The sequence below is a fragment of the Pelodiscus sinensis genome, chromosome 1, assembly GCF_052426305.1.
Source record: "Pelodiscus sinensis isolate ZL-2025 chromosome 1, ASM5242630v1, whole genome shotgun sequence".
Classification (NCBI taxonomy): Eukaryota; Metazoa; Chordata; order Testudines; family Trionychidae; genus Pelodiscus; species Pelodiscus sinensis.
The window spans coordinates 230,823,474-230,845,924 of NC_143052.1; the positions used below are offsets into that span (position 1 = coordinate 230,823,474).

Genomic DNA, 22,451 nt, shown 5'->3' on the forward strand with positions numbered 1-22,451 from the left:
TGTATTGTATATAAATAATTTGTGCCATGTATATGCAGAAATTATAATTTCCCTCTAAATAAAACTTCTGTCACGAAGACTTTATTATGACATTTTATGGTAATGTGTAGCTGGTAGAAGAATACTGTAAAATGGGTCAAATCTTTAAGGCTGTTTTTATGCTAAATGTTTTTTTTTCTGCAGCCCAATGTCTCCCACAGTTCTGTTACACATGGGCTCCTCTATTCAGCTTTCAGAGGTGAGCCAAAGCTGCATCACCCTGATTATGCCCTGTTCTTCCACTTATACTGCTTCTGCAAAAACAGATGATGGTGGTTTGCTTACCTCCCATCCCTTTTCTTTTGACTTCATTGTTTTGGGTATTTTTCAGGCAGTCTGAACACTTTGCTTTCAGTTTCCTTGCCATATTTTAGTCTGGTCTCTGAGCAGTGCAGGTGTCACAAGCACCCAAAGTCAGTATGTCATGCCCCTATACTTTATGAACATTGGCGCATATATATGTATAACTCAGACTGTTTAGGCAAAATGCACCATTTTTAAAGTTACGATCTGCTGAATGTGCATATTCTATTTTTCTGCATGCATCACTATTGTATGTGAAGTTAAAAATATTGAATATAGACCTGGGTTAATGAGGGCAATTTCTGATACTCTGGAAACTTAATAGCCCGGTGCTCAAGACAATGATCTGTAAATGGGTTTGTTTTTTCTTGAAGCCCAAACTGTTGTTGGTCCTACAGAGACATGTGGCCAGGCCACCTGATTCTGGAACCCATTTTTGATCTGCTACTTCTCTCAAGGTAAGAAAAATCTGGACTAAAACAAAGAATTCTTGCCTTGGGCCCAAGGGATATAAAGGTAGGAAACCAAACAGTAGGAGACATACAGGCCGCCATACCACTCAGGATGCCTGCGGGGAAGAACTGGACTCAAGTTAGGAGGCTACCTACCTCGTGAAAAAGATGATTAGGACAACTGTTAGGGTAAGGATTTTCATGTAACAAATTTCTTAGTGTATTCAGCTTAGCTGGTGTGTCTTGTTTATTTTAGCTTGGTAACCTAGTTTGATCTGTCTTGTTTCCACTTGCAATCACTTAAATCCTATATTTTCTACTTACTACAATATCTTGTTTATTATCAAGCCCAGTGGAAATGTTACACAGGGTTGGGGTATCAACTGTGCATATTTCTTTCTTTGCTAAAGAGGGTGCATTTATAAGCTTTCTTTGTGTAAAACCTTTATACAGAGTAAGATGGATTTATTTAGGGTTTTGGTCTTCTTTGGAACTGTGTTACTAGGTACTGTCAACAGCTTTATAGCTGATAGCTCCCAGAGCTGAGCTGGTTTGGCATCTGTGTTTCTCTGTTGGGGGTGGGCTTTTACCCCAACTCAGTGCTTTGGCTGAGGAAGACCAGAGGTTCTGGTCTAGCAAGACAGGGTGGTAGGGCGCCCCAGAGGGCAGGCTGGTGTGCTCAGTGGCATGACCAACTGATGGGTTTCAAGGGACCCCTGTAATAGAGTCCTTCACAGGTGTCTGAGCCTTGCAGTGATCACAGTCACCCAAAGCCCGAGTTCCTTCTCACTGGGCTCCTCTGTTCCATCTCAAACATGGCAGATCGACTGCACAAGCACTAGACGAAGCTGCTCTGGATGCAAAGTAGCTATCTCGGTCTTAACAAAAGGCAAATCATACCCAGCCTGCTTCATAACTCCACCATAGAGAAACCAATCAAGATCTGATCAGAACAGAAGCTCTAAGGACAAGACAGACTTTATTCTGCCAGCTCAGGGGCATAAGTCAGGAGATAAAACAAGACCACAAAGATTTCCCTATTGGGATACTGGTCTTTATCACAAGGCCTAAACTATCTTTTATGTTCCCTGAGGAGAGATGCTGGGCTCCTAAATAGTTCCCCTCACCATCTGAATCAGACCCTTTCCCATCCCCGGAGGAGTGAAACTCTGATGCGAGAGACACAGACAAAGTGTGTGTGTGTGGAGGGGGGGGAAAGCTCTCTAGAGGGATTTGGCTCTACGTAAAGCAAATCACAAGAGATCACATTTTGGCTGTGTCCAGGTAACCCTACCTATGATGTGTGCAAAAAAGAAAATCCCAGAAAATACAAAAATATCCATAATGCCCTAGTTCTTTGAGTCAGCTGCTGCTGCCTCTACCAAGAAAGAATCACTTCTGACGTGGAATCTGAGCAAAACACAAGTAAAATGGAGCACACAAGTAAAATGGAGACCCTCCCCTGGAGAAGTTTGAGACCATGTGCAGAAAGTTTGAGGCCATTGGCCCTAAGGGTCTTCACAAAGATGTTTGTGATGATCATAGTTAGGCTCCGGTCACACAGGACTCGCCTATACCCCTTTCTGGATGACACTCTAAACATTGGTCTGACTTATCTTGTGTTCTATAACACCACAATGTGAACACCAGACCTCTTGGAAGCACATGTTTTGTGATAAACACTAAGAAAAGTTCTTTAATCTTATTCACTAGGATAACCCACCTGGGAGTAGACGCATAGGCACATCAGTGGCAAAGATCTAACTATTACTCAACTGGTTCCAGAAGATCTACGATCTCATCGCTATCCTGCAAGTGTGTCAAATTCACCCTAACTTGGTGCATTCAGCTACTGGCCCTTCTGGGGTCACTCAGGGATCCCACCTCTAGCAAAATCCTACAACAGGTATCCCTAGGCTTTTCTTCTGAAAACATGGGACCCCTCTGTCTGGCACTCCTGCTTCTTAGGCACCAGTCGTGAAGAGCAATGTGAAAGGTTAACCAGTAAGCACCAACTTGAATGGCTGATGCTTACTGGTTCTGGTGAACTAGTGGGCACTGGAGCAGTTCTCTGCCTGCCACAAGCAGGGGGACTGCTCCAGCCACACAACGTACACAGCATAGCCTCTGTGGCAGGCCCACTCCGATCTGGCTGGAGCAGTCTCTGCTTGTGGTAGGGGGAGGGCGTCCCAGCCCAGTGGCAGGCAGAGGGGGCCTGTGCTGGAGCAGCCTCCTGGCTGCTCTTTAATTGGTTAACCAGTTAAATAATATGTTTAACCAGTTAAAGGGGATTTTACATCCCTACTAAGTAGAAGTCAAAGAAGAGTGACTCTTCTTTGCACCAAGCAAGAAGGGCAAAGGACTCTGTTCAGGCTGCCAGCCTGCACCAGACACGTATGGGGACTCCTGGGCCTGATGGGGCCAGTCACAGGGCATCTTTCCTGCCCTCTGGGGACAAGGGCAGTGGGCCTCAGTGACCCCTGAATAGCATTCAACCCTTCATGTGTCTATTCCACCTGTGGTCTTCTCTGACCATCATGGCAGTCAGGCCAAGCCTCTAACCTAGCTCCTCTCTGTAGGCACTTGTCCCAGCAGCTATCTGTAACAATGCCTTTCTGTCTCAGGGCAATGTGGCCCTAATAGAGTCCGTGATAATGGGTATGGATCTCCTTGTGGGTTTGGTGAGAAGGGAGTAGGAGGACCCTGCACCTGTCCTCTCCACTGAGTCCCAGCTCGGGGGTGGACCGCCAATGGCTTGGTGGTGAATCCCATCCAAACATGCTGAGCTCCTGGGATACAACTCCCCACCCTCAATTACTTCCTACCATTCTCTTCCATGTAGCCATCTGTTTCTCCCCTCCGGACTGGGGGGGTCTTACCTGCAGACAGGCCTTCATGGCTTGGTCCTTGGGTGGTTCCCTCTCGGGGGTTTCAACAGCACCTCTTTATCTGGCAGCCCTGACTGAGCAACTCCACAAACCTTTATACTTGGCCTCCAGCTGGAGCATGCCCAGCAGGCCTGCAGGGGTAGGGCCAGGTGAGCCAGGTTAAACCTCTCAGACCCCAGTGTGAGGTTGGTACACCCCATCACAGGTCCCCATAGCCTCCCGGTGAGGGATCTGCCACCAATTGCAGACAGGTAGGAGATTCAGATTAGTGGTAGTTCCAATGCCTTCTGAGGCTCTCCCAGTGCCCAGAGAGCACTGACCTTTATTAGCACCACTGGCACTATGTGTGTTGCAGACCATGGCAAAGGTTCCCAGTGAGGACAAGCCATCCATAAAGTTGCCCCTCAGAAGGCAGGTAAACAATTCTGGTCTCCAGAGACAAGACAGTGCCCTGTGTCTCCACACCCCAGATTGCTGTTTTCTGTGGAATGTCCTTGAATTGCTGTGCTCATGGTCTCTGCCTTCTCACTGCAGATTGCCTGGAGGAAGGTACCGATCTTCCTTCTGTCAGCCGCCCAGACAGTAGAGCAACCAGCATTTTGTTAGCCTTTTCCTGAGAGAGGAGTAACACAAGCCTCACATTTTTAATTGAGTTCCTCTTGTTTTACTTGCAATACAATATGGCACACGCTGTATTGTACAGTTTTGATAAACTGGAGGTGTACTGTATTCTAGTAGGATCAGACTGCCAGAAAACAAGGCATGTACCCACAACTGTGCCATATTTTAAGATTTCACCGAGTCAGTAACACGTGTGCTTCCAAAATGTTATACTATTTGTTCTGAAGCTACAGACTTCCCTTCAAGCCCTCCAGTGCCTCATGAGACACCCAGATAAATCAGACTTCTGTGATTGAATAATTATTAAAACCAGAAATCACACATTTTGGTTCTTCCAGTTCCAAAGAACCAAACACTCACCAAGATCAAAATACAGTTCTGATCTTGTCCCCAAATCATTGTTAGCCAGTCCATTAGTAAACTAAAAACTAATGGTTTATTGATAAATCTGCAAAGAGTTATTAAATGATTAAAGTGCATCATATACATTCAAGTTGATCTCAGAGTTTATAGATCAGGATAATAGCAGTGAGACTAAATCTGCCAGCTTGCATTAAGTCTCTCTGGTTCACCCAAAAGATTAGGAGAAGGGATGTGAACAGATAACCCGTTATCCAGTAAGGGTCAGCCTTCATGGGTGATGCTTACCAAGTAATGATTGAGTACTCAGGAACAGCCCCCTGCCACCAGTGCACAGTGAGTGGAGGGCTGCTCCAGCCAGGCCAGGTCCCTGGGCAGGGCTGCCAGTACCCAACCCCACAGGGGCTCAGAGCTGAAGCTAGCAGCTCCCCATGGGGCCAGAAGCAGCCAGATGGGAGCAGAAGGTCCTGCTATAGCTCCTTCTGGGCTGCAACAGTATCCCTGCCTCATACTCCTTTAATCAGTTAACCAGTTAAATGCTAGGTATAAATGGTTATCCAATTAAATGGGATTTTACATCCCTATTTGGGAGTCCTCTGTTCATTGTTCATAGCTTTCCTTTGTTACAAATCAGTACAGAAGTGTGAACAGAGGAGATGTCACCAATTTATACTCCTTCCTCCCCCCTCCACCCTGTCCATATACCTGTGCATGGAAAGGTACGGTCTCAAGCATGGAGTCTGGGATCAAATGTTCTACATGCCCTCACTGAGCCATCTTGTCAATGTGCCCTTTGGAAGACTTCACTCTGCCAAGTGGCCTGTGAACCATGGCTGGCTGGTCTGGATGTAAATCCGTCCTATGGAACACCACGTCTTTGAGATCATACACAATGATCACACACACGCGTAAACAAGATAACATTGCTCAACAAATCACAATCTTTCCAGTGCTCTCATACCAAGTATACAGTGGGTGTACCTTAGTGTACATGTGTTTGTTTCTTTTTCTAGAGCATTATGGTGAAAAATTTTGTATGTCCTGCAAAACACAAGTACTTTATTCTCAAGCATTATGTACTAGCACTTTATCTGTTCACTATTTTCATATATACAAATAGAGCACTCCTGTAACAAGTGGAGTATTCTTCACATGAGCCCGACTGATTTCAGAGTGAGTAAGTGTCACAGAGGTGGATCCTAAATGATTACAGACAAATCACCATAAATCACTTCAACCAAAATCATCCTTTCAAAGAAACCATCCAATTGTAGTTAGTTGCTGAGCAAAAATACAAATTATTCTAATCTTGTGTCCTACAATACAACATTTTGTTATAGATATTTTGGATGTTTTTTGCAAGTGGAAATAACACCTTATAAAAATGGTCGTCTGTGAAATGTATTGTGGGCTTGTAAGGATGAATCTTATTGCTGTCACTTTCATGCTTTGGGATTGTTCTATGAATCTGTGCAGTCTGCCACATCTGCAATCTGTGTGAAATGCCTGTTGGATTTGGGTATGGTTTTTATTGTAAATAACCACTTTGTATCGCTACCCTTGAGACACAGAAAGAATGCAAACCTGGTAGAGCTCCAGGATGACTTCCCCTTTCTCCCCCTTCTCACAATCCCTTCTGGTTCAATGCATAACTGTTTCTTGTCTGGAAAGACTCTCAGGAATGCAGAAACTCACTTCTTTTGCTCTAAACTACATGATTCTCATACAGCAACCAGCCTGTGAGCCGCCATATCACTCCCTACTGGGAAAGGGATGTTTACACTAAAAACTAGCATTAGGACATGTTTCAGAATGCATGAAGGATGCTACATAGATATTTTGTGCACATGAGTAGTAATACAACTGTGTTAAATTTACTGGTAGGTGATTAATAGAGATGAGCTGGGGAGGCCATATTTTTGCTTTGTAGAACTGAACCCAGGGCTACTTTGAGTCCAAGTTCAATTTGGGCCATGCCACCCAAGTTGATGAGTTCAAAGATGGTTACTGATAAAACCTTATGGTCTGGGCCAATCACAAGTTAGTCCAATAAAACAGGATCTAATTAAAATATATATTTGAAATTCTAATCAATTCAAAATATAACCATTTTTTACTGTATGTATTACTTCTGGGAGAATTCTGTGCCAAAAGTTTACAAATTTCTTACACCCTTTTACAACTCTGCATATTTTGTGTGTCAAAATAACACAATATTATCAAGTTCAACAGGCTTTTGGGGGAGGGAGGAGGGAACTGGGGAGCCTCCCTCACATGAACCCTGGCTGACTTTTGGCACCCCATATCCCTATCTCCATGTGGCTCAGCCACCCTACTCTTCCATCTGTCCCTGCTAGGGTTGCCAGATGGTTTCAACAAAAATACCAGACACAACTGACATTACATCACAATCTATATTACATCTTATTTAGAAAATACTGGACATTGATATTTTCTCATTTTGTTTCCCGAACAGAGAGCTCAAATATTGGAGTGTCCGATTCAAAACCAGACACCTGGCAACCATAGTCCCTGTACCGCCACTCAGTAACCATTTCCCCACTCTCCATGTGGCCCTGCACCCCCACTTGCATTCAGCCCAATACTATACCTCCACTAGTTCGTGTGTCTCTGCCCCAGTCTGTCCCTCCACTATCTCTTCTCAGCCCCCCATTAATCCTTTGTGCCCTGCTGTCTCCTCCTGCCTCCCCATATCCTGTACCTCCCAACCTTGTCCTATTGTGAGGGCCCTGTGAGGAAAGCAGTTTTTCTTCCTCCTCACTATCTGGAGATGGCTGAGTTGGTTGCTCTCTCTTCAGGTGTCTCAAAAGTCCCTTGTAGGTAACGTATGTAATTATAGCACCTCTGGCAAAATGTATTTCTACAGAGGAAAAAAAAAAGTTTGCAGGAGACATACATTCTGTGCAACGCACAGTGGTGCAGAATTCTCCCATGAGTAATTTGTTGGCTTTCATGATTTAACACTGATTTTCAATATATTTTTGTTAATATCTGCCTTTAGCACAGATATTAGTGTGCATGGTTTTAGTAATATAGGGAAGAGCAGTAGTGTTGTGCTGTTACTTCATATTATTTCATTATTTCATCGTAACTTTAATACCAGAGAAGACTGAGAGAGGACATGATAGCAGTTTTTGAGTATCTAAAAGGGTATTACAAGGAGGGGAGAGAAAAATTGTTCTCCTTGGCCTCTGAGGATAGGACAAGAAGCAATGGGCTTAAACTGCAGCAAGGGAGGTTTAGATTGGCCATTAGGAAAAACTTCCCAACTATCAGTGTGCTTTCTCCATCACTGGAGATATTTAAGAGCAGGTTAGGCAGACATCTATCGAGGTAATCTAGATGGTGCTTGGGGGATTAGACTTGATGACCTCTCAAGGACCCTTCCAGTTCTAGTATTCTATGATTCTAATAATTTTTGTTGCCCTCTGCTGACCTTTCTCCAATGCATCCACTACCTTTCTGTAATTGGGGCCCCAGAATTGGATACAATACTCCACTGTGGCCTCACCAGTGAACCTTAGTGCTGTTCACCTGAGTTAAATCGATGTTTTTGCCTCTAAATGTTCCTGAGACAACCTTCTCACATTTAAATAAGCACTCATAGCCCCTTAAATGAATTCCTCACAGGAGAATTTGACTGATTTCACAGTAGAAGAATATATAATAAATCTATATAGCAAGGGAAACCGTGTAAGTTGATGGGGCACGTTGGAAAGAAAGTGGAGATAGTTAGCAAGAGGATGGAGAACAAAGGAGACATGAGGCACCAAAAATAGGATGATGAAAGGTACTGTCCTATTGCAACCTAGGTCCTTGCCAGCTTTTTAAATAGCTTCCTTCTGGCTTTTGCCACAGCTCAACCAACTCTTCCCAGAGCTGTGCACCAGGGTGCACCGGCTTACTTTCACCTGAGACAAGGAACATTCATGAGCCAATAATTTGCAGTCGAACTACGGCCCACCTTCTGACTTTAAGGTCTATGTCAAAATACTTCCTCTTCCTTCCTTGATCTCATTAATATAAACACAAAAAACTACGTTGTGTTGACTTAGTCAACACAGTAATTACTGCAGTGGTTCATGTTCACACTATTGTTGAGGGTGAGCATCTCTAAGTGTGCTTTCACCAGCTTAATGGGGGCAGTGTGGGGTGCAGAGATTCCAGGATCTCCGCTCTGAGCAGCTCCCTGCCAGGAACATGTAGGGCTGCCGACAGGCAGGGGAGCAAAGAGGCAGTTGTCCCAGGGCCTGGCTATTTAAAAGGCTCTGAAGCTCTAGGCCCTTTAAATTGCTGCTAGAGCCCTACACAGCATACTCTGGGCAGTACTGAGGGCTGGCTGGGGTTAGGTGTGGCACAGTCCATGTGGCACTGAGGGCTGGTTGCTCAAGCCCTGCCCCTTCCACGCAAGGCCTCACTCCTTCTGGAGGGCCTGAAGCTGCCCCCCCCCCCCCAACTGTACAGGGCCCAACAAAGTCTGTCACCACCCCGAGAGCATAGCAACTTCTTGTACTCTCAGCTCTGCATTCTGTGCCCAGAACAAGAGCAGCTGCTGGTCTTCCAGCAAGAAGCCAGCAGCCTGGCTGGGATTGGGGAGCCAGGAGCCCAGGGGCAGCCGGGTTCTAGCTGGAACTCCCATATCTGCTCAGGGGTGACTGCCCAATCTTTAAGTGGTTTTCTCCTCAGTTTCGTGGCTCATATTGACAGGAATGACCTCCAACAGCTAATAAAGTAACAGAGTCTATACAGACACTTTGTGACCCTAATTTCACTGACACAAGGCCTACACCTTGTGGAGTTATGTCTTTGAGGTAGGACATCTACATCATCAGGAGCAAGGCTGTAGTGTGTACACTGTCAAAATAAGGAATTAGGTCGACATAAATTGCCTGATATTGATCTAACCTCATATTGTAAACCAGGCTGAACTAATTCTTCAAACACAAGTGCTTCTTTAGGGAGACTCTGTCAAGGGAAACTATCATTGCTGCTTAATAACAAATAGCCAGGCCCTGGGACAACTGCCTCTTTGCTCCCCTGCCTGTCGGCAGCCCTACATGTTCCTGGCAAAATGCGAACTTTAATTCTATTGTGAAGCATATATTTTAGCTGTTGTTTCCCATGCACACTGCTGCAACTTCCCTTTCTGGGGGGTCTGCCTATGCTATACAGATATTGGCTACTGTAAAAATACAGGGCCATAACAGATTGACCTCCCTCCCCCACACCTATTCCAACTTTCATTACAAAAATCAGTTAGAGTAAAGTTCTTAGTTTTCCTTAATTTAATTCTGTAATAAATTGGTCTTTGAAAGACCAATTAGAATGAAAAAGGGTATCTGTCGCAATTTTTTTTTAAACACTAATGGTAAATTTTTCAGATGCTCTAGTGTTCTGAAGTATAGGGTGGCTAACTCGGGTCATCTGAAGAAGTGGGCTGTGTCCACAAAAGCTCATGATACCATCTAACATGTTTTGTTAGTCTTTACAGTGCTACCAGACCATTTGTTGTTTTTTAAGTTTACCCTGTGCAGACTAACTCGGTTACCCCCTGAAGCATCATCTGTTCTGTAACTTTTTGTTGAGTGACTTAAAACAGGCTTTTGTGCTGTATTCAATTTCAGTAAAAAAATTTCAGTTTATTCTCAAAACTCAGGAGTGTGTGAAGTGTTGGCTTAATAAAGCTAACAGTGATCCATTTACTTGTTCTCTCCCTGCACTCTGTAACAACTAGCTCAGTATTAGGAAGAGTTTTGTTGAGGCTGAGAATACTGGTGGTGGTAGTCAAATCAAGTGCTAGCTCCTTACTGGGGTGGGTCACATGATAGTAAATCTAGGATTTCTTGCTTCATTTATATGTGTGCATAGAATGTTACGGTCACTCCTAGATCAAGAGATGCTGTTAAAAGCTGATTGTATTTCCTCTGTGAACTATTCATTTAGATAAATAAACTTTCCATTCAGAACACACAAGGCATCTTGCTGCTCACCTAACTGAAGAAGCTGAGTTCGTTTTAAAGTCTTCCTTTTCTTTGTGCAATCCATTTCATTTTTTGAGTCCTTTTCCAATAATAAAAGAATCTCTGCAAGAACTCTACAAAAAATAAGGTAAAAATGCAATTTTTTTCTAAAAGTTGTCATAACAGAAAAATGATCCAACTGTTCTAGTAATCTGGGAATAATAATTTTTAAAACATATTTGAAAAAACTTTATTTAAAAATCCATTAAGACTTGGAAAATGGTATAAGATATGATTTAAGTCTGTCTTAGTATTTATGTGCATTTGAACATACAATGCTTTAAAACTCCACAGGATATACTGTTAACTATTTAAATTGTAAGCTGTTGCTTTGAAAATATTAAGCAATATTTATAGCAAATGTTCCAATTCACCTTGCTACTTATTCACTGAGATGCCAAGTTTCCACTAAACCTTGAAAAGATATGAAGTTGTGGTCATTTATTTCAGTTAACAGCAAATTTCATTTTACTTGTTAAATTTTAAAACATTAAACTTTTTGTCCTCAATATATTATGCCTGCTGATGAAATATACAGAATTTCATCTCCATTGGGATTGTATTACAACGAACAGAATAATGTTGTATAATATGACTGCCGCTCTGAGCTAAGCAATGTAGAACTATGTAATTTGTTTAAACAACCATAGAATTGCCCTCAGCTTTTTCTCCCTTGGTGGTGTTTGTTGATTTGATGTATGGCTAAACTGTGGCTTTATGCATTTTGGCTCTCGTTGCAGTGTGCTTTTTCATATTTCTAAGCAGCTTTCTTGAGTAACTGCAATGGAAAGAGCAGCAGCTTACACTAGAAATGTCTTACTCTGAATGGACTGTTTTGCTGGATAAAACAGGAGTTAAGGTGGTTTCAAATTCCTTTATTTAAGAGCTCTAGCGTGTTTAAAACTTAACTGTGCAAATGCAGATCATACTGAAACTGTGTTTGAGATAAAATGCAGGACAATGTAGCACTTTAAAGACTAACAAGATGGTTTGAGATGTGAACCTGGGAGCAGAATGTAACTTTACGTAGTGTTTGAGAGAAAAAGTTTATAATTATACAATGTGTGGAACACACTTTAGTGTTACTTGTTGAAGTGGACTAACAATTCACTTCAAGTTTAAAGGAATATGCTTCAGTTTAAAGATAAAAATAGATTGTATTTTTGAATAGATGCACATATTGGAAACATTCATTTTTATTGTATTTACTAGTGGGCTGTGCCTCCTGCTCGCAGCACTCGCCAGCCCCTGGGGGTAGGTAGGCAGGCAGCCCTGGCTGTCCCCCTACCCCAGCCACTAGAGAGGGTCCAGGCCAAGGTGTGGCAGCCCTAGCCTGCCCCAAGTGTTGCATAAATTGCTGGTTTCGTCCCCTTGGAGGCTAGTCTGATTTACCCCAAGAAGAGAGTCACACTTTCAGGCTGGGTCCAACTCAAGTTTATTGGTTGCAACCAAGGTACGGCTAAGGAACTCAATGTTCAAATCAGAGCCGACCCCCAACATCTCATAGGCAGGGGTTTTTATAGGGTTCACATCTTTCCTGGTTTAGGTGCCTTAACATGATAGGTTACTTCATCTTTGACATTTAGCATTCCTATAGGTCAGGTTAATTTTCCAAATGAGGTTAAATACAGTGCCTACTTGCTGAACAATGGGCAAGCCATACTTCCCTTTTTCCTTTCCTGCTTGAGCCGGTCACAAGTTTAAAGGATGTGGAATCTATCCATATCTCTACTTAACAGAAGACTGGTTTCACTTCCCCTCGTCTCCTTATTATAAGTTATTACCTGTGACAGGCCTTGACCTTTGTCATGTCTTACTCCTATACAAATAGCAAATATATCTAAGCATTAGCAATGTATGTATATTGTACGTGCCCCTCATAGGGGAATCAATGGCTCCGGGGGATTTGACTTCCCTTTTACACATCACAAGTTTCTCCTCTTGGCTGCCAGGCCCCCTCAAGGCCGGGCTAGCCTCAGCTGTCCCCCCCCCCCCCCCCAGCTGCTCTGGAGGTTCGGCAGTGCCGAGGCCGTGGCAGGCCCTGCTTTCTCTCTCTGGCCACCGGGGTATTCAGAGGGGCTGAGGCAGGGCCGGCCCAGCTTTCTTTCTCTGGCCATGAGAAGGAGGGTGCATGGCTTCTGGGCTCCCTGTGAGAGAGAAGCCTCATGGCTCCCAGCTCCCCCCTTGAGGAGGGAGGCCTTGCTGCTCTGGACTTCCCTCTCCATGAGGAGAGAGGTTCGTGGCTCTGCCCCCTCCCCAGTGAGGAGAAGGGTGTGCAGGTCTGCAGGTCCCACGTCCCTCTCCCGCCCCCCAGGAGGAGAAAGGTGGCTGTGTGGCTCCAGCCATGCTGGAGTACTGAGAAGGGTGGAGGCAGAGCATCTGGGGGCAGAGTTAAGGGGCTGTGGAATGCAGAGTGATGTGATATATCATTGTTGTCCCACAGGAAAAGTTTGTTTTTATACACACACCCACCCATGCACCCCTCCTCCCTGGGAGAATATAAGAGCATAAGAAAGGCCATACTGTGACAAAGCAGTGGTCCCTCTCCAACAATAGCCTGTCTTCCAACAGTAGCCAGTGGTGCTTCAGGGGCAATGTACAGCAGATAGTCACCAAGTAATCCACCCAGTGTCACTCTTTTCCAGCTTCTGACAGTCTAGGGACACTTGAGCACATGGGTTTGCATCTCTGTCCATCTTGATTAGGAGCCATTGATGGACAGAGGCAACATTTCAGATTCTGGTGGGAAAGTGACCTCTGCATGCCACAATGGGAGGCAGGGGCAGACTGAGGACAGCAGTTTCAGCAGAATTACTGAGCATGCTCACCACAAGTCAAGCAGCAAATCAGGGATGGAGGAGGTTCACCCCTTGTACATCCCTCACCCACACCTCATCTCTTTCCAGAGCCACCATAAGCACTCGAAAACTTTATTTTTTTTGGCAGATAACTTAGCAATTAGCTGACAGGAGCACTGTATCTAATCCATATATAAAAGAAAGAAAATTAAATATTAACCCCACTCAGTCCTACTTCTAACATGTTTTAACATCTTGTGGCGAATCACTTAAGGGACACTGATTAACCTTAACATTTTAGGGTTGTACTTTGTTACTCACTCTGTGGAGAGACAGACAGACAGACATTGTCAGGACTCCTGGCCTCTTTCTCAGCACTGGGAGGAGAGTGGACTCTAGTGGGTTATAGCATAGGGCAAAAGGGCAGATACATTTGGATCCTATATAAAAACATCAGAATGGCAATGGGCTGGGTCTGGCCCGTGGCCCAGAGGTTCCCCACTCTTATGCTAAAGCAAGAGTGGCCAGTCATTTTTAAAAGGGGCCACTTCACAAATTTCTGAAGTAGCCCTGCCCTGCCCTGATTGGCCTGAGGGTGGGGGAACACATGAAGTCTTGTCCCCTATTCATGGTGCCTAGAGAGAATTGCCAACTGTTTTAAAACAGCTGGTGGTTCCCTCTAGACCAGGCATGTCCAAAGTCCGGCCCGCGGGCCAATTGCGGCCGGTGTTCCGGTTTAATACGGCCCCCCAGGTAATTTGGCAATATCTATCTTTTATGGCCCCCAACGAATCCATATGTATTGAGATGAATACATTGTAAAATCTCAGTTAATGTCAGTTGGTCTAAATCAGTTATAAATATATTTGGACACAACATGTATACTTGGTGTTATGTTCCTGTTCATATTTTTTTAACTTAAAAGTTGACGGACAACCTCTATTACCAATAATATGTAATGTACTTTACAATGTTCCTGACATATATTTCAGCTTCCTGGATTTTTTTTTTCATCTGGCCTTCAGATATGAAAGGCAGAGTGATTTAACACCTGTTTAGATTTGTCATCCATGTGACGAAATGAAAAGTATGCCGTTTGCAATAAACTTTGCATAAAATAGTTAATTTGCCTTTAATTTTAATGGTTCAAAGAATGTCAGGCAAAATGGTCGGCCCTCACGCTTGTTCACTTCATCAAATCTGGCCCTCTTTGAAAAAAGTTTGGACACCCCTGCTATAGACACTGCAGTGGGAGGAGACTTTGTGTGCTTCCCCTGCCCCCAGGCCAATCAAGGTCTGGGGGCAGGGGCACATGGTGGCTAGAGAGAATCGCCAGCTGTGTCAAAACAGCTGGTGGTTCGCTCTGGTCACATGCACCCCTTGCAGGGGAGGAGACTTTATGCATCCCCCATCCCCAGGTCTTGATTGGCCTTGGGGTGGGGGAGCAGCAGGGCAGCCAAGGGCTGGATCCACCACCAGCTTGGTGTGCTAGATCCAGCCCATGGAGGTTCTCTTGCCCACCCCTGTGCTAGTCTTGCCTTCAGTGCAGGGGACTGGACTAGGATGACCTCTCGAGGTCCCTTCCCTCCAGTTCTGTTGTTAGATCATGGTACACTACAATAGATAAAAGCCTATGAAAAGCCTTTCTGTACTTATGCAACGTGATAAAACAATATTTCTATAAACACACAGGACTATTTCTGAACATACTCAAAAGCCTAGTGAAAAGATTTTCATGTCTGGGTGCTTTTGTCAGCCTATATTTCCCTGACGGATTAACTTTGAACTACCAATTAGAAGTTATTGCTAAATCCTGTTACAGCAGAAGGCAATTAGATTCTTAATCTTAAGATTTTACTAATGTCTCTTTGAGAGTGGATTTTTTATTTTTATTGCCAAGTCTTTTATAAGGTACTGTCACAGGATAGCTGCAAAGTCAACAGGTTTCCTTGTGAGGATAAGAGTTGTGGCTAGTACAGACTGTACATTACTTAAAAAATAACTCAGAGGCAGAAAAAGGGATAGATAACATTTGATCATATTGCACTATAGTAAAGTGTGCCTGCCAGTACACCGATGACTTCATTTCTTCATCTGAAATATTTAAAATCTTTGAAATCCTGTTCTCTAAGAGAATTATTGCATTTTTCAAACAGCATCATTGGGAACAAAAGACTGGACACACATTACTGCTATGAAAATTGTGTTTTATTACCTATGTTCTACCAACACCAGACAGATCAAACCTCCTCCATATTTTACAAAGGGACACTTAACTTTGCCAAGGTTGATAGGTCCAAGGTTTAATTTACTTTGGAACTTGATTTTTATGTTTCCTGGCAATTATAGGGAGTAAGGACTGTAGTACTGCAAAAATCTTGACATTTTCCAACAGCCACCCAGCAATAACACTGGCAATAACACATTGCATATTTGTCACTGTTGTACCTCTGGGCAAATACTGCATTCTCTAAGAAACTGTGGTATGGTAACTGCTGGCAGATGCTTTTTAATGAGTGCATACGCTCCCCACTTGCTTCTACTTGTATGTCCAGCGGAGAAACATAGCCACAATTAGAAATAGAGGTAAATCATTAACATTTTCAATGGGGAGCAGAGTAAGAAAATGTGCTGAGTGCAATAGAAATGCTCAATTGTGACACCACAATTGTACATTTGTTACAGAGACATGAAACGAAAACATTATGTTCAGTCATAAGACCAGCATTTTAACTCTTCTCATGTTCCTCTAATTTGCATGCTCAATGAATTATTAATGTCAGTTAGTAGAATTATTGCCATTGATTTTAGAGGTACCTATTAATTTACTGTAAATAAGGTAAAATTCTGAGTTCTTAAAGGGATCACTCTCCCGATTGATAGGTAAATGGAGATCAGTGACACTATGTTGTGTAGCTGCATGTGATTTCATGTGCACAACAGAACACCCTGCTACCACATTCACAAATGTTTGAGTATGTGGCATCCTCCTCCTGGGGCCTGGTGACAAGGTGCCCTACTCACCGTAGATGGTGCCCCCTCCTGGCTATACTGGGGATTAGCTCTGCCAGGCCAGCGTCTCCTAGTGATTACACTCCATCTTGCTCTCTCTGTGGCCCCTTTCTCACTCTGCAGGATCTACAGTGTCCTCTTCATGACCCAGTCCTTCAGGCAGGTCACTGTGTTTTCCCCTTTTAGGGATGTGTACCAAAGTTCTTGCTTGCCAGAAGTCTTAAGCAGTCTTCCCATTTGCTGCCCCAGGTGGCACTGCCTTTGTGGCTAGTAGGGGAACCTGGCTACCTCCTTCTCTGGGTTCCATCTCAGGGGCTCTCTAAACAGCAGCCAAGCTGTGGTTTCATTCTGGGCTTTTCCCCGAGTCTTTTCCTTACCTTGTACCCCTCCCCATTCCTCTGGGTCTGCCAGTCTCTCAACTTTCTTCTTCCACAAAGTAATGATGAGCTACTTGTCTCTAGAGGCCCCCCTCAAACACACCTCTCTACTCCCACTGAGTGACTGCAGGCCATCTCCTGTGCTTTGAATTTCCTGACTTTATATAAGTCTGCTTGTTTCTGCCCCTAAGGAGGGCTTCTTCCCAGGCCTAATTCTGTTCCACTTTTGAAAGGCCGGGATGGGGAGAACATCCCACTACAGGCCTATCCTGTGTCTACTTACAACTATTGATGACCTTCCACTGAGTTCAATGGGTTTGTGGCTGGGTGGATGAATTACGATATATTTCAATGACCAAGACAAAGAGAGAATGACTGGGTAAAACTAGATGAATCCATGCCATCGATATTTAAGAACAGGTTAGATAGACATCTATTAGAGACCATCTAGACCGTGTTTGGTCCTGCCGTGAGGGCAGGGGACTGGACTTGATCTCTCGAGATCCCTTCCAGTTCTAGTGTTCTATGAGTCTGTAAATAGATGCTGATCCAAAGCCCACAGAAGCTAATGAAAAGATTCACATTAGCTACATTGGATTTTGGCCAAGGTTCTAAATACATTTATCCTTTAAATTGTGTATGATCTAAAATTCTCTCATCATTAAATATAAGAAAGCAATGACAAATACATATTTGTCCTCCTACAGTCATATAGGGCGCATACTTTTAGCTGCAGTTTCCAAAAATGCTGTCTAATTAACAAATGTTACTTGTAGTATAGTCTACTGAGTTTTCAGAAGTCTCATTTTCTGCTCATTGCATTTTAATTAATTGCATACTGATGCTGGTTCTCTTATTCCACTGGGAAGGTTAATTGCTGTTTTGTTTGCTTGACCTAAGAAATTATACAGAACACATTATAGATGTTACAACTCAGGCCTGTTCTAACTTCTTTGACCTAAGCTGCTTATAGCAGAGTTTCACCTTATATTTGGATTATTAAGAACATTTTGTTTAATTTAAAAATGAAATCCCATCCCCTACCTTTCTGTCGTAATTAATTAAATCATCGTGGCATAATAAGACCTCATAACCTTGTAATATCAGACCCGACAGCTGCATTGATTGCTTGTTTAACAGTTGGGGCTGAGCTTAATTTCATTCTTCACATAAAAGGACAGATCCTGTTTTCTCTGCACCTCCAAAACTATTGTCTTCCAGCTGCGGTCAACTGGAGCTCTTGATTTCAAGGAGTGCAGAATTTGTCTCTGTTGTGCATCTTGTCCCAAACTGAATGCAAAGAATTTGGATTTGTGAAATGGGCTGTTTCCTTTTTGGGAAGGAAAGGAATGGATGCAGACTTGATTCATTCCGAATTTGATTCATAAAGGCCCTGAGCTAAACCTCACTGAAGGGGGATGGAAATTCTCTCTCTAACTTCAGTGGGCTTCAGATTAAGTTCAGTGTGTATGAAGTTCCTGCTGACTTTAAACTAGAATGTATAAAAGAGCAAAAGCAGCAGCACAGTCTCTCTGTCTCTCTCTGGGAATGTCTACATTGTGGGGGTTTTCCAGGATACTGGAGATATCCTGGAAAAACTCCCCTGCATCCAAGGAACACGTTTGCTCTTCCGCTTTTTTTTGCAGAAGAGCAAACACAGGGCTCTCCGAAAGAGCGTATACCTCGTTCTATGAGGAATAAGGGCTCTGCCAAAAGATAAGGCCAAAAGTCTAAGGGACAAATGGTGGAAAATCCTCTTCAAGAAAAGTGATCGGAAAAAGCTACAGTGTAGACCTAGCCTCTCTCTGACACCCCCTGAATGGGGAAAGTAGTCCAAGCACAGCCCTGTGTTCAAGTTCCCAACCCTCAGCTTACTTACAAGCTACCTAACTACTGTTATGCCACAGCTTTCCACTACATGGCTTTGCTTTGTTTTATGTGGCAAATACACTTGATCTAGATGATTGTGTTCAGGAAGCAGGCTGTGCCAACCCCTCTCCTCTTTGATCATCCGCTCTGAAACACAAAAGCCAAATCACTGAAATGACGCTGTTTTCATTCTTCTTTTAGCACAAACGCTGGAGCCAGTGTTAGTGCTATTAGTTTTGACTGTAGCTGTTTTAAGTTTCCAGATAGTTTGTTTTAATCCATTTCAGAAAACTCAGAGATTTACATGAAATATCCACTCTGCTCTAGAAATCAGGGAACTTTCAAAACAAAATGCTGGAGAATAAAATAAAAATGGAAATTAAAATTACAGCGTTGCGGTGGTTGTATCAAATCCAAATGTTGTTCACTCAGAGGATTAATTTCAGGTACTCTTATATGAAATCCAAGTTTATATATGAAAACACCCAGGTAAAGCACCCAATGCAACCATAACTCTGCCCTCCAGTGACACCAAGAGATTTAGGCCTTTTAGTGTCTTTGGTTCCATATTAGAAGTAATTGATTTTTAAAGATGAATAGGGTTTTTCATAGGTTCCTCCTTCATGATTTAACTTTAGCTCATAAACTGATAAACATATTGGTAAATTCTCAGGAAATTCATTCTGTAGCAATTGCTGGGAGTTTGGAGAGGATACACTGTATTTTTCCATACATAACAGAGGCAGAATCCCTGCTTTCAGTGCAAAATGGAACTCAGCCTTTACTCTGGAGTTGAGCTGGTGCTTCCGTAATAAGAGAAGAAAATATAGCAAGATATCTAATGCATGTTTCAAATATTAGTTACCTCTGGTAAAGCTAAAGAGACTTGTGAAGGCTGAGTGAGCAGGAAACCTATTTTGCTTAAGCCCAGCCAGCGTTGTTTGGCAAAAAGCTTCACCAGACAGGTTTGTTTTTCATCAACTCGATTAATACCATAAATGTACCTGAGTTGTATTGAGCATTTTAGGAAATAATCTCTTATCTTTGGGAACATGGGCAGAAGAACTGGATTTTAAGGGGACTTGTTAAAGTATACCAGCATGACTCATGTTAGTAAGATGGACTAGTAATACATTTTCTTTGACATTGTATAGTTAACCATTTTCTCTGGAGTGATGGAACAATAGAATAGGTGAAAGTTTATCCACAGCTGGGGAAATTCAGATTTTTTTAAATTGCTACTTACAACTGGTCAGTGGTGAAACATGGTACAGGGAGGGAGGTTATTACACAAATACTGTGATATAAATACCTTTGGCAGAATGAAATATGTCCAACAAGCCACTTGACCTTAGATATTTTAATTAGTTTCCAATGAAGGGGCTAATGTAGAAGAATACTCAGCTACACACAGCCAGGCTGGGTTTATCATCTGTCAGAGGCTGAAGAGACTTGATGAGAATTATTTTTCACCATCCAGTTGCATTGGGTTTGTGTGCACTAGCTGGTTTACTTTGTAATTTCATAGTGTATGAAGTGGGGTTAATTTGATTACAAAGTAGTTATATCCTGCAAATGCGATTTTCTGTTTCAAATTATTTTCTGTGGGGGCATTAAACTGAGATGCTCAGGAGTAAAGGGGAGGAGGGGGAGGGCAAGCGAAACCAGCTTGACTGTCTTCACTAATGAACAATCCTCTTCTGTCTAGGCTGGCAGTGGAAGAACTTGCTGTTTGCAGATGACTCTTCATGTGATGCTTTAGTTTCTCAGTGTCTGATATCAGTGGAGGTGGTTATAAGGGTGGGGGCTGTGTAAGATCATCTCAGTTGCCAGTCTCTCCATGCAGTGGTTTTAGTATCCAGCAGCTGCCCAGAACTTGCCTTGTCTAACCAAGAATGTTAATTACAATCTTTGGAATTTTATGTAAGTGCCGGGCTAGTCAGCTGAGAAATAGTGTCAGCCAAAATGTTATCTCCACTATCATATGTATGTCAGGCTCTATTTTTTGCTTGATTTTGATTTGTTGCAAATGTCATGGTACTGCATTAAGGGAAAAATCCCCCTGTACTGAGTCTCTCCTAGCATTCAGTGCTGTAATTTTGTCCTGGGATTGGCAATTCACAGTGATAAGAAATACATGATACAAATTTCAAAATTTCTTAAGTAACTCTGATGCCTCAGGTCAATTTTCAAAACTGACTTGACTTGGGTACTTAAGTATCTAAATTCCATTGACTTTCACTGAAACTTAGACTTCTAAAAGCGTATATCCTGTCTGAAAATCAGACTTGGGCTTCTGAATCACATAGGTCTTTTTGAAAATTTTACCCACAGTCATGTTTAATAGAAAACTGAATAGTTGGTAGAGAGAATGGTCAATTACCTGTTTTAGTTGTATATTTCCTATTAGAAGATTTACCCAGTGTTGCCCAGGTTTTAAACTCTTTTTTTTTCCCTATTGAAATCAGTTCTCTGGGATGGGTCTGGGATATGTGATTCAGTATGCAGGCTTCTCTGGGAAGAGAGGACTACCTCAGCCCTCTTTCACGGCAGCAGCTTGGGGCCAGGCGAGAAGCATCTCTCCATGGCTGCTGCAGCGCCAGCAGGCACAACTGGGGGAGGCGTGCATGTCCCCCAGCTGCAGGAGGTTTGGTTCATCTACCCCCTACACTTCCCAGCCAGAGTGAGGAATGCAGCAAACTGCACTTTCCCCTCGCTCCCTAAGAGAGGAACAGCCAGCAATGTCCACATATGAATTGGGTGCAGGGAGAAGCTTAACACTCTCAACCCTTTTAAACAGCACCTGGGAGGTGGGAGGCTCAGAGATGGGGCAGTCCAGGATGGGAGGGAGGTATGCCCTCAGCCAGCCTCTTTCATCTGCCTGGTAATTCTGTTTCTTTTCTGTTTGGTTTTATGAGAAACAATCCCACTGGCAGCACATCCCATTCTCCTGGCACAACCAATCCCTTTACTTTGATTTGAGTTAAGAGGAGGCTGCATACCAAATTTAGTGGTCCTAGCTCTTATCATTGAGGAGATGTTCTTGAACAAATAGACAGACAAACACATACATGTACAGTCGTATGCACAGAAAGACAAACTCTCTCAAACATATAGTAGATTTTTAGACTGGAAACTTTGGCTTGGAAACTATGTTTGGATGGTGACTAACAATCACATTGTGAAACAAAAGACAGACCAGACTAACACGGCTGCATCTCTATCACTAAACACATTGTGAGTACTTCTGGGATACAAATAATTTTTCCACCTGTAAAATTAGTGATAATAAATGTGAATTTAGACTAACTGAAGCATCCGCTCTTGAGAGCTGAATGTAAAGTGCACATACAAATAATTAATTGCCAGCACATGGCACTCAGGAATATGCAAAATTTATTTTTGTGTTGACTGACTGTATGTAGAAAGGACATCTGTTTTAGAGCACCCCCAGAACAATTTTCTTCCTGTACAGGAAGTTGAAGAATTTCAATTAAATATTTAGACTTTGAAATCTTCTATTTATGTGGTTTTATTTTAAGTCCTTTCCTTGCTGTTGGTCCTCAAGAGATTTCTGCACAGCTAGATTTTCTGGCATCACCTGTGCCAATTTAAAAAGGTTGCTAATATATGAACTCCTGTGAAGATCATAATCAGTTTCATCTATAGAGTCCCTGTATGATGGTAGGAC

General features: G+C 43.0%; 1 protein-coding gene across 1 annotated transcript in view; it reads left to right on the forward strand.

Moving 5' to 3' along the window:
* The first annotated feature begins 218 nt into the window (after positions 1-218).
* The window catches only part of OCA2 (OCA2 melanosomal transmembrane protein), a 367,587-nt gene continuing 345,354 nt past the window's right edge, over positions 219-22,451 (forward strand). Inside the window, exon 1 of the mRNA XM_006116097.5 lies at positions 219-10,792. The gene's annotated coding sequence lies outside the window, so the exon portion shown is untranslated. The remainder of the gene's footprint in view (positions 10,793-22,451) is intronic.